This window comes from Camelus dromedarius, chromosome 2, assembly GCF_036321535.1.
Source record: "Camelus dromedarius isolate mCamDro1 chromosome 2, mCamDro1.pat, whole genome shotgun sequence".
Taxonomy (NCBI): domain Eukaryota; kingdom Metazoa; phylum Chordata; class Mammalia; order Artiodactyla; family Camelidae; genus Camelus; species Camelus dromedarius.
Genome location: NC_087437.1, coordinates 118,647,267 through 118,661,838, shown reverse-complemented (window position 1 = coordinate 118,661,838; position 14,572 = coordinate 118,647,267).

Here is a 14,572-nt window from a genome sequence, read left to right as displayed (position 1 = left end):
TCCATCTCTGCTGTGGTGGGTGGCGTGGGAGATGGGGGTGGGGGAAGGGCGACCTAAGTGTTAAGGAAGGGACCTGGAGTCCAGGCCCCGACACTCGGGAGAAGTCAGTGGGAACGGGCAGGTGTGAGAGCTTCGTGGACTCAGCGCACCAGCAGGTCCCTGTTCATCCCAGGGCTCCTGGGAGGGCGCCTCTGCTCAGGGGGGCACAGACCCAGGTCGCCCCTCTCATGGCCCTGCTGTCACCTGCACGTGCTTCTTAAGGAGGGTCTGGGAAACAGACGGTGGGGGTGAGGCTTGCAGGTAGAGAGAGTGGCAGGCCTGCGGGCAGCTCCTCGGCCTTAGCGAGTCTGCACAGACTCAGTGATGTGGCTAGTAACTACACACACACACACACACACACACACACGGGCGGGAACCACACAAACACAGGCAGTGACTACACACACACGGGAGTAACCACACACACACGGGCAGTGACAACACGCACACAGGAGTAGCTACACACACGGGAGTAACTACACACACATGGCAGTGACTACACACACGGGAGTAACCACACACACGGCAGTGACTAGATGCGCACCGTGTTTCCTCAGAGGCATCTCATCCCACTGGAGACGCAGCTGGGGTTGACCCGTCCGTACTGTGAATTTCAGGTCCTTGTATCTGGTCACGATTCCTTCTGCTCTGGTTTATCATCGCTCCTAACCTCCATTTCTTTCCAGAAGTCCCTTTGGGGTGCTCGTCCCTGCAGGAACACGTCCCGTGTTCAGTCTTGTTTGACTCAGAAGCGTCCCCGCTCTCCCGCCTTCTCTGAGGCATCTCTGTCCGGTTCAGTGGTTTCCCTTCACCCTGGCCCGCATCTCCCTGGTACAGAGAAGAGCTTTCGGGTTTTGCCTTTTTATTCCTGACGCATGGAGGCCAGGTAATGAAAGAATGAAATCCTGTGACTCGAAGCCACCAAGTTTGGGGTCATTACTTAGAGCAGCCACTGGAAAGTAGAGTGGTGGGGTATCGAGTCAGCAGCCGGGGGTGAGGGTGATGGTTCTTTCCAGAGACTGTGATCAGGGCCTCTCGCTGCTCAGACTTGAGGTTGAGGAGGGGCGGGGGAGGGGGAGCTGACGCCGTCTCTGTGGGGCGAGTCTATCAGGTGACAGGCCTGCTTCCCCCCATCATTCTCTCCACTATGCAGGGGAGTCCAGGGACTAGAAGGCGCTGGGAGAAGGAGCTGGAGGGTGGAAAACCTGCGTTTCAGCCCAGGCCTGGTCCCTAACCAGCAGATGCTCCACATCTGGGTGCCTCAACTTCTGCACCTGTGGAATGGGCACATCTCCCTGACCCAGGGACCCGGACACGTGGGCGCATCCCCAGGCCTGCTGGGAGGCCACCTGGGCGGCGCCGTGTGCAGGGTTGTCCTGGTCCTTGACCTGCACCACCTCCACCTGCATCTCGTCCTCCTGAAGCCACGCTGTGAGGCCTGGAGAGAAAGCCTCTGTCCGGGACCCAGGCCCACCCCGTTTGGCTTCGACTCACATGAGTGTGTGAGGGGCCGCAGCAGAACCAATCCCACCCCGGTCCCCAGGCCCCCAATTCCCCATTCTGAGCCCCTTCCCTGCCCCCAGCCAGGCTGTTCCCAGCTCTCCCGGCCCACCCGCCTCACTCCATCTGCAAACATTTACTGGATGTCTCCTGAGTAGGACCAGATACACGGTGAAGTGAGAACAGACGGGAAGCCTGCTCCAGGTAGCAGCAGCCCCGTGGGGGGACACGCGTTAGACCGTGTCACCTGGAGGATGTGTCCTTACCCACTGAGGTGCCGGCTGGGGGAAAGGCTACGTCCCACGGGAGCCGAGGCCACAGAAGCTGAGCTCGATGTGGGATCAGGGAAGGCCCCCCAGGACCTGAGTTTCCAGTGGAGATGTGAAGTCTAAATGGGCAGGAAGGGGGCAGGAGGCCCAGCGGGGACAGAGGCCCCCTGGCAAGGGGGAGCTCCACCCCTGGAGGAGTTGGAGGGACCTGACCAGGAGGCTGGGGTGCAGAAAGGGAGGGGAGTGGGTGCCAGAAGGAGCTGGAGGGAGGGCAGAGTCTGGGGCTGGACACTGGGCAGAGCCGGGGCAGAGAGAGGACAGGTGTGACTCAGACGAGAAGCCACAGGTTTCAGTGGGGACATGGACTGAAGGAAGTCCAGGGTGTGCAGAGACCAGCTACTCTGAGGGGGCCCACCAGGGGACTCCAGGAGCTGGGATGAGGCGGGAGAGAGACCAGGAATCTGCCAGGTTCAGAAGGTGCTCAGGACTTCTGAACACCATGGATTAGAGTCAGAGAGAAACAGACAGAGACAGAGACACAGAGAGAGGTAGAGAGAGACTAGGAGAGACAGTGAGACAGAGACAGAGAGACACAGAGAGAGACACAGAGAGACAGAGGGCAGGAAGAGGACCCGAGCCCTGGCTTCAGCAGCGAGCGCACAAGTGCTGGCTCCGGGGCTGGGCGCGGGGAGCAGAGGAGGAAGTCCTCTGAGGTCTGGGAGTGACATTCACCTGGAAGGTCCTGAGTGTCTCCAGGATGACTCTGAGGTGTTCAGTGCAGACGTTGCCCAGGCGGCTGGATTTATGGTTCTGGAAAGTCCTGGGAGAATTCCGAGCTGGAGACAAGAGTGTGGAAGGCCTGGGCATAAAAGGACAGAACGCTAGGAAAGGGGGCTGCTCGAGCCCTCCTGGGCTGGTCCCTGCCTCACCTGCAATCAGAACCCATCGGCTGTGGCCCCGTCCCCTTGGCAGAGGGCCGTCCCCTGCTCTCCACACCATGAGGGTCACAGCCTCTTTCCAGAGCTGCCCAGGGACGCTTTGCCTCCCACCTGGGTTTGATCTCCCACACAGACCAGAGTAGACACATTTTCGTGTCCATATCTCTCTGGAGGGCTCCCTCCTGCCCTGGTCTCAGCTCTGTCTGGTGACCCTGGGCCCCTGCACGCCTGTCCCTCTGAGCACTTGTCTATACCTCCATGGCACCCATCCTAGACCACCTGGATGTATCTTTCCCCAGGATGCCTGCACTGACCTCTGCCTGCCCCCCTGCTCCGCCCCCCAGACTGTTCCCAGCACAGCACCTGGGGCCATCTCTGTTCCAAGTCAGCTCCGGGGAAGTCGCCTCCGGAGTCTGCAAGCAGCTCCCATCTCAGCACAGGCGTGTCCCGAGTCCCAGCCAGGAGCCAGGGTCGACCGCCAGTGCCCATCTCCTCCTCCATGGGCCTCACTTCCTCTGCCGGATGCCCTGGCCTCCCCGCACTGAACCCATCCCATCCCCAGGGCCTTTGCACATGCTGCTCTTTACCCTGATGTCCCCACGGCCCTGTCTTCACACCCTCAGCTCCAGTGTCACCTCCCAGAGAGCCCCCGGACCACACGGGTTTGAGGATCCCCTTGTGTCTCGAAAACCCTCAGACAGTCTGGTTCGCACACACTCCTTTGAGACTCAGCCCAGGTATCACCGTCAGAAACTCATGCTGAGTGTTGCTGTTCCGACTTCTACTGGGAATCCCCAAGACTCCAGGCCAAACGTTCCCCATCATTCGTGTGCTTAAAACTGGAAAGCTGGCCAGTGGCTCCTCACGCTTTCAGTACAAAGGGATCCCCGGGGATCGGTCGGACGGCAGATTCTGACTCAGTGACCCCCTGGCTGGGGCTCTGCACCTCTTCCCCGGGACCCGGGATGTGGCGTCTCTACTCCCAGCCCAGCTCAGGGGTGGGGTCTGGACAAGCAGACGATCCTCGCCCACGCATCTGGGACACCCAGGGAGAGGCTGGGCCCCCACCCTCTCTTCCCACCGCTGGACGAGTCACCCCACCTGCCGAGTGTGGGGTCAGCAGCGCCCACTCTGCAGCTCTCGCTCCACGATTCACAGGAGGGGTGATCTGCGGCTGGACACGGGAGAGGGCTCAGTGGACATACTCCCGGGGCCCACATCTGGGGCCCAGGGCTGACCTCTAGCTCTCAGCACCGGCCGTGCCCGAAGGCCCTCCTGGCTGTGCGCTCCCTCCCGCTGAGTCATCCAGCCCCTCTGCCCCGGCCCCAAACCCCCCACCCAGACAGGCCCAACAGCGGTGCCTTCCCGGGCCGTCCCTCCCGGGGAACCTACACATTCACCTTGACTTTCTCCTGACCCAGACCAGTCCAGTCAGCCTTGGTGATGGCTGAACATGACCACAATGGCCTTACCCTATGTGGGGACCCTCTCTGTGCCCAGTATGGCTGTAGCCCTTCCACACTGTAATCTGGCCCAGTCCTCACCAGGGTCCCGAGGGAGGGCTATCCTCACCTCCTCCAAGACGGGGAGATGGAAGTGAGAGGCTGGGACCACCTTGCCGGGACCACGATGCTGTGGGGTGAGGGGGGAGGCAGGGTCCAGGCAGTGGGCAGTCGGCTAGTCCCGGGGCCTCGCCTCTCCACTGGCCACCGAGTCAGGGCCCGGCGAGCGAGGGCAGACGGGGGTGGGGGTGAGGAGAAAGGACACGGTCCTGCCCTGAGGGTCTCCCAGGCCCAGCAGAGAGCACAGGACACACTGTCGTCCCTCAGGTGCACACGCGCCCCGACACGCACACACACTGGTCCACACTCACTTGTGAGCCCCGCGTGCTGGGCACAGATGAGCGGGAGGTAGAGGCCACTCAGAGACATGGGGCTTCTGTCCGGGGAGGGGATGGGGCAGGAAGCAGCAGCTCACATGTGGGGACAGTGATAAAGGACGTGTTCCCATATGGAGGTGCAGCAGGGCGTTGTGGCTTATACATGAGTTACCTTGGATCTGAGGCTGAAAAAGCCTGTCTGTGGCCCGTCAAACATGCGCTGTCCACCTGCTCTAATTATTACAGAAAAGGGTGCACTGACCAGAAGTAAAGAAGGTCCATGTTAAAAGTAAATATGAAACGCCCCTCTTTGCAGGACACCAGTGCTGGCCCTCCTTTGAAAATAAGACTCCCTTCGCGGGTGCCGAGGCCACACTGACTCACCGTGCACGTGCTGGGCTGTTCTTTTTCACTTTGAAACCCTGAAGAAATGTAACACTGACTTGTTTAATGCTCTTTGTTCTGACAAGACAGAAAACTGTGCTGGAAGCCCTGCTTCTCCGAAGCGGTTTCTGGGAGGAGCCTGGGAAGCACGCTTCCGGACTGGTCCTCAGTTTGGCTCAGATAAAACCCTTTTCTATTCTTATTGTTGATTGTTTCTTATTTTCACTGACAGTAGCCATGTCTCCTGGGCAGATCAGATGGACTCTGTAGAACTAGACGGGTGTTCAGAGTAGGCTTTAACTCCTTCTGCATTGGTTTGCCGGGGCCCCCAGAATTAAACACCACGAGCTGGGCGGTGTAAACGACGGACATTTATTTTCTCACAGTGTTGGAGGCCAGAAGTCAAGGTGAAGGTGCCAGCAGAGCTGGCTTCTCCTGAGGTCACTGTCCTCAGCCTGTGGGTGGCTTGCTCCCTCTGTGCCCAGGGGCCCCGGGGCCGCTTCCTCTTCTTGTGAAGAACGCCTCATGTTGGATCAGGGGCTCCCCAGGGCCCTCATCTTGTCTTTTTTTTTTTCAAAGTAATATTCTCTTACTATGATTGCTATTTTACTTATAATTTTATCTGAAAGAACCAGCAAGCAAAATAGACAAGAAAATTCACAAATAGTAATAACAAAATAGTATTCTTTTTTTTTAATTGAAGTATAGTCAGTTACATGTCAATTTCTGGTGTACAGCACCACGTCCCAGTCATGCATATACATACATACATTCGTTTTCATATTCTCCCTCATTTTGTCTTAATCACCTCTGTAAAGACCTCATCTCCAAAAACGGTTACGGTCTGAGGTGCTGCGGGGGTGGGACTTCGCCATATGAAATTTTGAGGGTGCACAATTTAGCCCTTAACAACTTCTTTTGGTCCATGAAAAATATGTTAAAAAGTAAAGATGTGAAAACCTATAGTGCGTAATAAACTGATGAACATAGTTCAGATTCTCTGCCGTGAAGGGAAAAAAAACACCCTCTTTTCAAGAATCCACAGAACATGGAAACTGGCCTGTGTTAAGCCACAGTCAGTCCCAAAGTTTGGACATATTACAGATAAAACTTACTGATCCCAGTACAACCAAAGAGGAACCTGGTAGGAAACAAAAAGTTTTCCAAAAAATTCTCTACATCCCTACGGTGAAGGAGGAAAGAAGCTGAAAAATGACAGAGTTTGTAGAAAATAATGATAAAGACACTGCATGTCAAAATGTATGAAATACAGTTCAGCCAGCACTCAGAGGGGTATTTACTGCCACCAATGCTTTTATCAATAAAACAGAAGGAAAGCAAATAATCAGTCAAAAATTAGAAGGGAGAGAGTAATAAAAGTAAAAATGGAAATAAATAAGAGCAGGAAACAGCAGAACTAACCAAGGGAACCTTTAAAAAATAAATCCCTAACATCAACAATAAAATGGACAAGTCATGAGCCACCTGATATACATACTAGAAAATGAACACAAATACACAAAACAGGAAATAAGGAGAAAAATGACTACTACAAAAGCAGGAGAAATGGGGGAAGGAATCATAAGACAGTTGTGCCCAACTTTTAAATGTAATTTGGAAATCTGGATTAAAATGGATGCTTTTATAAGAAATATAATTTATCAAAACACTTTAGTAGAGAGAGAAAAATCTAAACAGATTATTTCCATAGCAGACAGAGAAAGTTGTCAAGGTGCTAGCTCTGCAAAGAACACTGTGCCCAGAGAACTTCTTAAGGGAATGCTACCAAACTTTTAAAGAGCAGATATTCCACTTCTGTGCATACGCTCTTCCTGAACACAGGAAAAAAGATTAAACATCCAATTCTTTCTATAAAGTGAAGGCAACATTGATCATACCACCGGACAAACTGCAGAAAAGAAAACTCGGCCTGTGAATGTGTTTAGAAAATTCTAAGGAAAACATGGGCAAACAGAACCTAAAAGCACATGAAAGGAACACCACATCATGACCAAATGAAGGCTACTGCGGAAGTGCACATGGTTCAGTATTAGGAGATGTCATAATGCAACTCAGGATGTTATTAAATCTAAGAAGGTAAAACCCAGTAATCTCCCTAAATGATGAAAAGGCACCTAACAGAATTGTAAGATTTATGATGATGTTTTCAGTAAAAGCAGACTAGATGGTGTATGAGTCAGGGTTCCTCAGAGAACCAACAGGAATTTGGTTCCCGTAATTGTGGAGGCTGCCAGGTCCAAACTGCAGGGCAGGCTGGAGGCTGGAGACCCAGGGAATTGTTGATGATGCAGCTCAAGTCCAGTCTGGAGGCAGAATTCTCTCTTTCTTCAGGGACTTCAGTCTTTCTCCCTTAAGACCTTCAACTGATTAGATGAGGCCCACCCATATTCTAGAGGGTAATATGCTTTACTGAACATCCACTGATTTAAATGTTAATATCTTATAGTAGCTTCATAGAAACATTGACACATAAAGTTAATCATCACAGATGTGGATATTCCTCAATGTAATAAATTATATCTTTCTCAGCCACTGGTGTCAATGTTTAAAGTTGGGAACAAGATAAAGATGCCCATTACTATTTTATCCTCCACTAAATGTACTGGGCAATGTAATGAGACAGGAGAAAGGAAACAGGTGTAAAATTGGAAAGACTGATGTGATACTATCACAATCTACATGATACAATTGTACACCTGCAAAACCCAAAATACTCTTGAAAAATCTCAAACAAAAGAATTCACTAAGAAAGCACAATACAAAATTAATACACAGAAATCATCAGCTTTCATATTCCCAAAAAATCAACCAGTTAGATTTAACAGGAGAAAAGATCTCTTTCACAATAAAAAAAAAAAGACTACATAGAAATGAATTTAAGAAGAAATTGGCAAGACTATATCAAGAAGCTTAAAAATGTTCTGAAGGAACAAAAAAGAAGCAATTAACGAGTAGAGACATATTTCCTCTTCTTGGATAGGACATCTCGACATCAGAAAAGTGTCAGGTCTTCCTAAGGTAAATTATTTATGTGATTTATGTGTATTTTGGGGGGCATCTTTATTTTTTTAACATTTTTTATTGATTTATAATCATTTTACAATGTTGTGTCAAATTCCAGTGTTCAGCACAATTTTTCAGTCATTCATGGACATATACACACTCATTGTCACATTTTTTTCTCTGTGAGTTATCATAACATTTTGTGTATATTTCCCTGTGCTATACAGTGTAATCTTGTTTATCTATTCTACAATTTTGAAATCTCAGTCTATCCCTTCCCACCCTCCACCCCCCTGGTAACCACAAGTCTGTATTCTCTGTCTGTGAGTCTATTTCTGTCCTTTATTTACGCTTTGTTTTTGTTTGTTTGTTTTTGTTTTTTAGATTCCACATATAAGTGATCTCATATGGTATTTTTCTTTCTCTTTCTGGCTTACTTCACTTAGAATGACATTCTCCAGGAGCATCCATGTTCCTGCAAATGGCGTTATGTTGTTGGTTTTTATGGCTGAGTAGTATTCCATTGTATAAATATACCACATCTTCTTTATCCAGTCACCTGTTGATGGACATTTAGGCTGTTTCCATGTTTTGGCTATTGTAAATAGTGCTGCTATGAACATTGGGGTGCAGGTGTCATCCTGAAGTAGATTTCCTTCTGGATACAAGCCCAGGAGTGGGATTCCTGGGTCATATGGTAAGTCTATTCCTAGTCTTTTGAGGAATCTCCACACTGTTTTCTATAGTGGCTGCACCAAACTGCATTCCCACCAGCAGTGTAGGAGGGTTCCCCTTTCCTTGGGGGAGGCATCTTTAAAAGCTAATTCAAATGTTGATATGAGAAAAATAAGAACAGCCAGGAAAACTTTGAAAAAGAAGAATGTTGTGAGTGAAGTAGCCACAACAACTATTAACACATAGTATAAAGTTTTAATACCACAAGAAGAAAACATGCTTATAAGTTTCTCTGTAAATCTGGAGTTGGAAAACTTTTTTAATAGAATCAAATCAGAAGACTTACTAAAAACTGTTTAGTAGATTTGAACATGTGTGTGTGTATACACTTTTCTCAAAGGTAAAAACAGAAAACCAAAAACCCAACATAAGGAAAGCCAGAAGACATGACAAACGGAAACAAAAATTTCAAGTGATAATCTCACCCCTTTTTTTGAGCAAAACAGTTAACCATCACATGTGGTGCTTCCTAAGCGGCAGGCATTGTCCTGAGCACTTAAAAAGATTGAGCTCAGTGATGCAGTATTATTATCAACCCCATTTCATGGCTGGGAAAGTCAAGCAGGGTTATTTTGCTGAGTAATTTGCTGAGATCACAGAGCTACTGCAAACAGACCTCCGTATATAAAGCTGTAATTTTTGGGGGGTGTCCTTGTGAAGATCTTATTTTCTTTTTAAAAATTTTTAAAATAATTTTTTTTAATTAAAGTAGAGTCAATTTACAATGTTGTGTTAATCTCTGGTGCACAGCATAATGTTTCAGTTATACATACATATACTCCTTTTCATAGTCTTTTTCATTGTAGGTTATTACAAGGTGTTGAATACAGTTCCCTGTGCTGTACAGCAGGACTTGGCTGTTTATCTATTTTATATATAATCGTTTGTATCTGCAAATCCCAAACTCCCAATTGATCCCTTCCTACCCCATTCTCCTCCCTGGTAACCATAAGTTTCTTTTCTTTGTGTGTCTGTTTCTTTTTCTCAAATAATTTCACTTGTGTCATTTTTTTAGATTCCACACATAAGTAATATCATACAGTATTTATCTTTCTCTTTCTGGCTTACTTCACTTAATATGACAATCTCCAGGGCCATCCATGTTGCTGCAAGTGGCACTGTTTTATTCCTTTTTATAGCTAAGTAGTATTTCATTGTATAAACACACCACAACTTCTTTACCCAGTCATCTGCTGATGGACATTTCAGTTGCCTCCATGTCTTAGCTATTGTAAACGTTAAAGCCTGTACTATTGATACACCAATATATATGACTTCCTAGAAAACAACCCAATAGAAAAACGGGCAAATGATTGGAAGAGTTTATAGAAAAGGAACTCCAGTTGGCTGTCAAATACATGAAAAGATGTCTAAAGTTGCTCATAATAAAAGACAGGCAAATTAGAACTTTGCTGAAAAATCATTTTCCACTAATCAGCTTGGCAAAAATTTGAAAGCTTAAAAATCACCTTCCTGATGAGAAAACAGGGAAACAGGTATACTCACCCACCACTTGTGGGAGAATGCCTTGGACTTGCTCCCAGAAAGGGCAATTGGACAGTGTTTGAGGGGTTACAAATGCAGGCGTCTTCTAACCCAGCAATTGCCTTCCTGGAAATGAATCCTCCAGGTGGACGTGGCCACATAACGATGTTTGGATAAGGTTATTCACTGCAGCAATGTTTGTCAGAGCAGAAGGTGAGATGCTGGCGACATGAGACTGGTGAGACGGAGAGTGACACATGCACTCAGTGGCTGTGATGCCTCTGGAAAAGTATCTGGAGCCATTTCCAAGGTAAACTACTTGAAACCAGAAAGAAAGCAGACCAGTGTATGTAGTCTGTTACCTTTTCATGGAAAAGAGAGGGAAAATAAGAATGTATGCTGATCAGTACCTAAAGATAAATTGGAAGGCTGCTGGCAAACTCATAAGAGGTCACCTTGGCAGAGGTGGGGGGCAGTGGGAAGGGGTTGAAAGTAGGCAGATGAGAGGTGAGGGGTGGGAAGGAGATTTTTCACCATATATTGTTTTGATCTTTGAAATTTGTGAATGCATAACCTATTTAAACTTAAATTAAAACTGGCTTAAGCATTGTGTTATATGCCACAATAGGCATTAAAAAAAAGAACATAAAATAAAAGGCACAAATATTAGAAAGGAGCTATGATTACCATTATTTGCAGATGACATAATTTTCTTCTCAGAAACCCCCAGAAGATTAAAGCCAGGAAGAAACTTGTTAGAAACAATAGTTTACTAATGTGGTCAATTACAAGATGGACACAGAAAAATAGGTGTTTTCCGATATCTGACAGTAACCAATTTTAAAATGTTATAGAAAAAAATATCCCACTCATAGTGTCAACAAAAAATTCAAAACCCCTGGGAACTAAGTTGTCAAGAAGTAGGCATGGATCAACGTGAATTTAAATTTTACTGAGGGACGTGACAGGTGCCAAACAAAGACACAACTACACCATTCTGTTGAAGTCAAAGGCTCGGTTTTGTAACAATGTAAATTCTCTCTAAATTCATCTGTAAATTTAGCATGATTCCAAAACAGCCCTGAACAGGGTATATCAGAGACATCATCCAGCATTTCTGAAGGATATCCAGGAAAAGAAACACATGGTAATGTCACCTGAGAGGACTAACCAGGGGGATAGCATATATTAATCCTGTATTAGTATTAATAATATTATTCCTCCTAGGAATTAAGTCACATCGGCAAGTGGACCCAGGTGCAAAAGCAGATCCACATGGAGAATCAGAGGGGGACAGAACTGGCCCTAATAAGTGCAGGAATCTAGAAAATGCTCAGGGTGGCAATTACTCAATCAGCAGGATCAGTTCTGTTGGCTGGTCACGTAGAACGCAGCATGAATGTGACTCTGGAAACATGGAAGCAGGTACCAGGGCAAACCAGACTAGGGGGCTGCCTCTGCACAGCAGGCTCTAAAGGTGGGTAGGGGTGAGGCCGGCGACCACTGGTTTTTGTGATATGCCTCTCTTGAGATTATTTGAATTTTTTAAAATGATGTAAATGTGTTACTTGAATAAAAATAAAAGTTAAAAATCCCTAAACCATCCTTTTCTATCCACGAGTCCCACTTCGTGGCGTAACAGGTTAGTGTGAATTTCACATACTCACTAAACTGTTACATTTTATACTCTCACATTCATATTAACATATTTCTCTTTAACCATGGATGCGATATTGGCATATTATTCAGCAAATTGCTTTTGTTGCTCTACCCTAGTTCCTGGTCTGTCCACATTTCTGTTTCTTTAGAACAGATTTCTAAGAGAAGCATCGATCCAGCGATGGCTTGGCTGTTTTTCGGGCTCTCTAAAATGACTTCTCCAGTTTACACTCCTCATCAGCAAAATAGGAAATCGCTCATGCCTTAGGCAGCTTTGTGCATAAAACCTTTGTGCATTTGATTTTTAGCTACTTCAACATTTTGCATACGTTATTAATAAGGCTGAACATTTGCATGTTTCTTAATCATTTATATTCCCACTTTTGTTAGCATTTGTTCATAATCTTTCCATTTCTACTGGGCTCTCATGTTCTTCTTTGGTGTTTTAAGGGTCCTTGGGGTTTGTTTAAATGAGGTAAGACACACAGAAGCAGAAATAACTGTCCTGATGGCAGAAGTGTGTTTTGCTTACAGATCACTAGAGACAGGAGGCGGCTTGTGCCCGGGGGGAGCACCATGTTGAGGGAGGGAGCAGCGGGAGGCAGAGAGGACACAAGAGCATTTATTGTGGTTTCTGTAGGATGGAATGGGGCAGGAAGGGTTAATGGGCTTAGGGTTGTCTAGACTGAATACCTCCAGCAGTCTTTGGGGCATAGGGACTGTCTTAAATGGTTGGTACCTGACCCTGGGGTGATGAGGGCAGGGAGACAGTGGCCCAGTGTGAGAGTCATAAAGGATAAAGAAGGTCTTAGGGATGAGGGTTCTGGATTGGTTGGTTTGCATTTGAAAGACACACACCCAGGTGATTTGTTTGCTTGCAGGTGAGTTTCTTGTTCTCTCAGGAATTGGCCAACCCTAGGAGTCCATTTTCTTCAGGGTCAGCAAGTTCCCAGAGGTCAAAGCATCAGAATATTTGGAACATTTGGATGTAATTTTTATATGCAATGAAAGTTTTCAGTTTTATTTATTTACTGCGATGACACTTAAGACCTTGGCCTGTGGAATCTCATTCTGTGGACTGAGATCTTCCTTTCTCTGCACCTGGAATCTGTCCTCTCTGTGTCCCCTGCCTTCCACTCCAGGATTTAAAGAAACAATTTTAGGAACAATGTGTACTTGATAGGGCTGTTCTGAGGATGAAATGTAACACATCTAATATGCCAGAATTTGCTATTCAATAAATGTTAGCTTTTTTCCTTATATTTGTTACAAATATTTTCCCCAATATTTTCTCTTGTAGCATTTTAATCTTAGCATATATCCTATTTAATTTTTAAAAGTAATTTTCCTTCCAGTCTTTAACCTTAAAAAGACGGTAGCTGAATGGTTGAGCTCATGGGTCTGGTAATCAGACAAGCTGGTTTTTCCAGTCTGGACTCTGCCAGGGCAGCGAGGGCCTGGGGACTTTTTGGCCCCTCACTGACTCAGTTCACTCCACTGTGCCATAGCCAAGGACCTGGCCACCAGCTGGAGATACGTGTTTGAGAATTGCTTCCAAGATTTACTACACATCCAGCCAATATATTTTGCAGATTCTATTTTGGAGAAGAAGGGAGAAGTGGACATCTTTAGTTGCTGGATGTAATTTAATTACAGACACACAAGATTAAAAGTTGCCTGTGAAAGCCACAAGGAATGAAAAAAAAAAAAAAAGAACGTTAAGTCCTTCCATAAAGTTTGACAACAGCCCCACTTAGCGGCAAACACGCGGAATCACACCCGCAACGCCACCCACAGCAGGTGGATGGAGAAACTGATCAACCTGGAGTTCCGCGTAAGTGAGAACTGCAATCAAACGGTCTCCTTCGTTGTTAGAAATTAAATCTCCTATTCTGTTCCTCCAGTAACTATTGCTTCGCTTCCAAATGGTTTGACCTTCCTCTTTTTTTCCCCCTTGTCCAGGTACTGTCAGAAAGCGTCTAGTCACTGAAAGTGTCCTTTTCCGGGGCTGGTGCGGCAGCTTACTCCTGGCTCGTGGATGAAGTGCATCTCCACTGAGCATTTCTGCTTTCTGTGAGTTGGCGCACACCCCTCCCTGAGAAGGACCCACTCACCTGGACCCTTAGGCTTCTGGAAGGTATGACTTAGCACCGCACCTGGGAGAGAGTGTGGGGCAGAGAGAGCTTTGGTCCTGGCGGTGGACAGAGCGGGGTCCGCTCCAGGGACAGCCGTTTCCTGACTCTGTTCTCCGAGGCACCTGACTTGGAGCCGCTTTCTCACCTGCAGAATTCAGAGAACACACCATCCTTGCTGGGTGGTTGTGGGAGTGGGTCGGCTTGGACATTCTCAGTCTGGACATTTTCAGCCCCCAGCCCACCCCTAGCCGCTTACCTGTGCTTTCTGAGTGCCTTTCCTACGGGTTTCTCTCCCCTCCTCCCCGGGATGGTTCTCACTTTCTCAGGTAGTTTATTCTCCCTTTTCCAGCATATTTTATACCTTAATGATTGGACTTGGACTCTCCCTTCATTCAACTTTATCTCTGATACTTTCCAGGAACCCACATTAAAGCAGTGGAGGTAAGCAGATGATGACACGTCGCCGACTGTAATTCCAGAAGTGTGACTTGAAATAAGTGTTAAAAAATAAATCCAAACCCAACA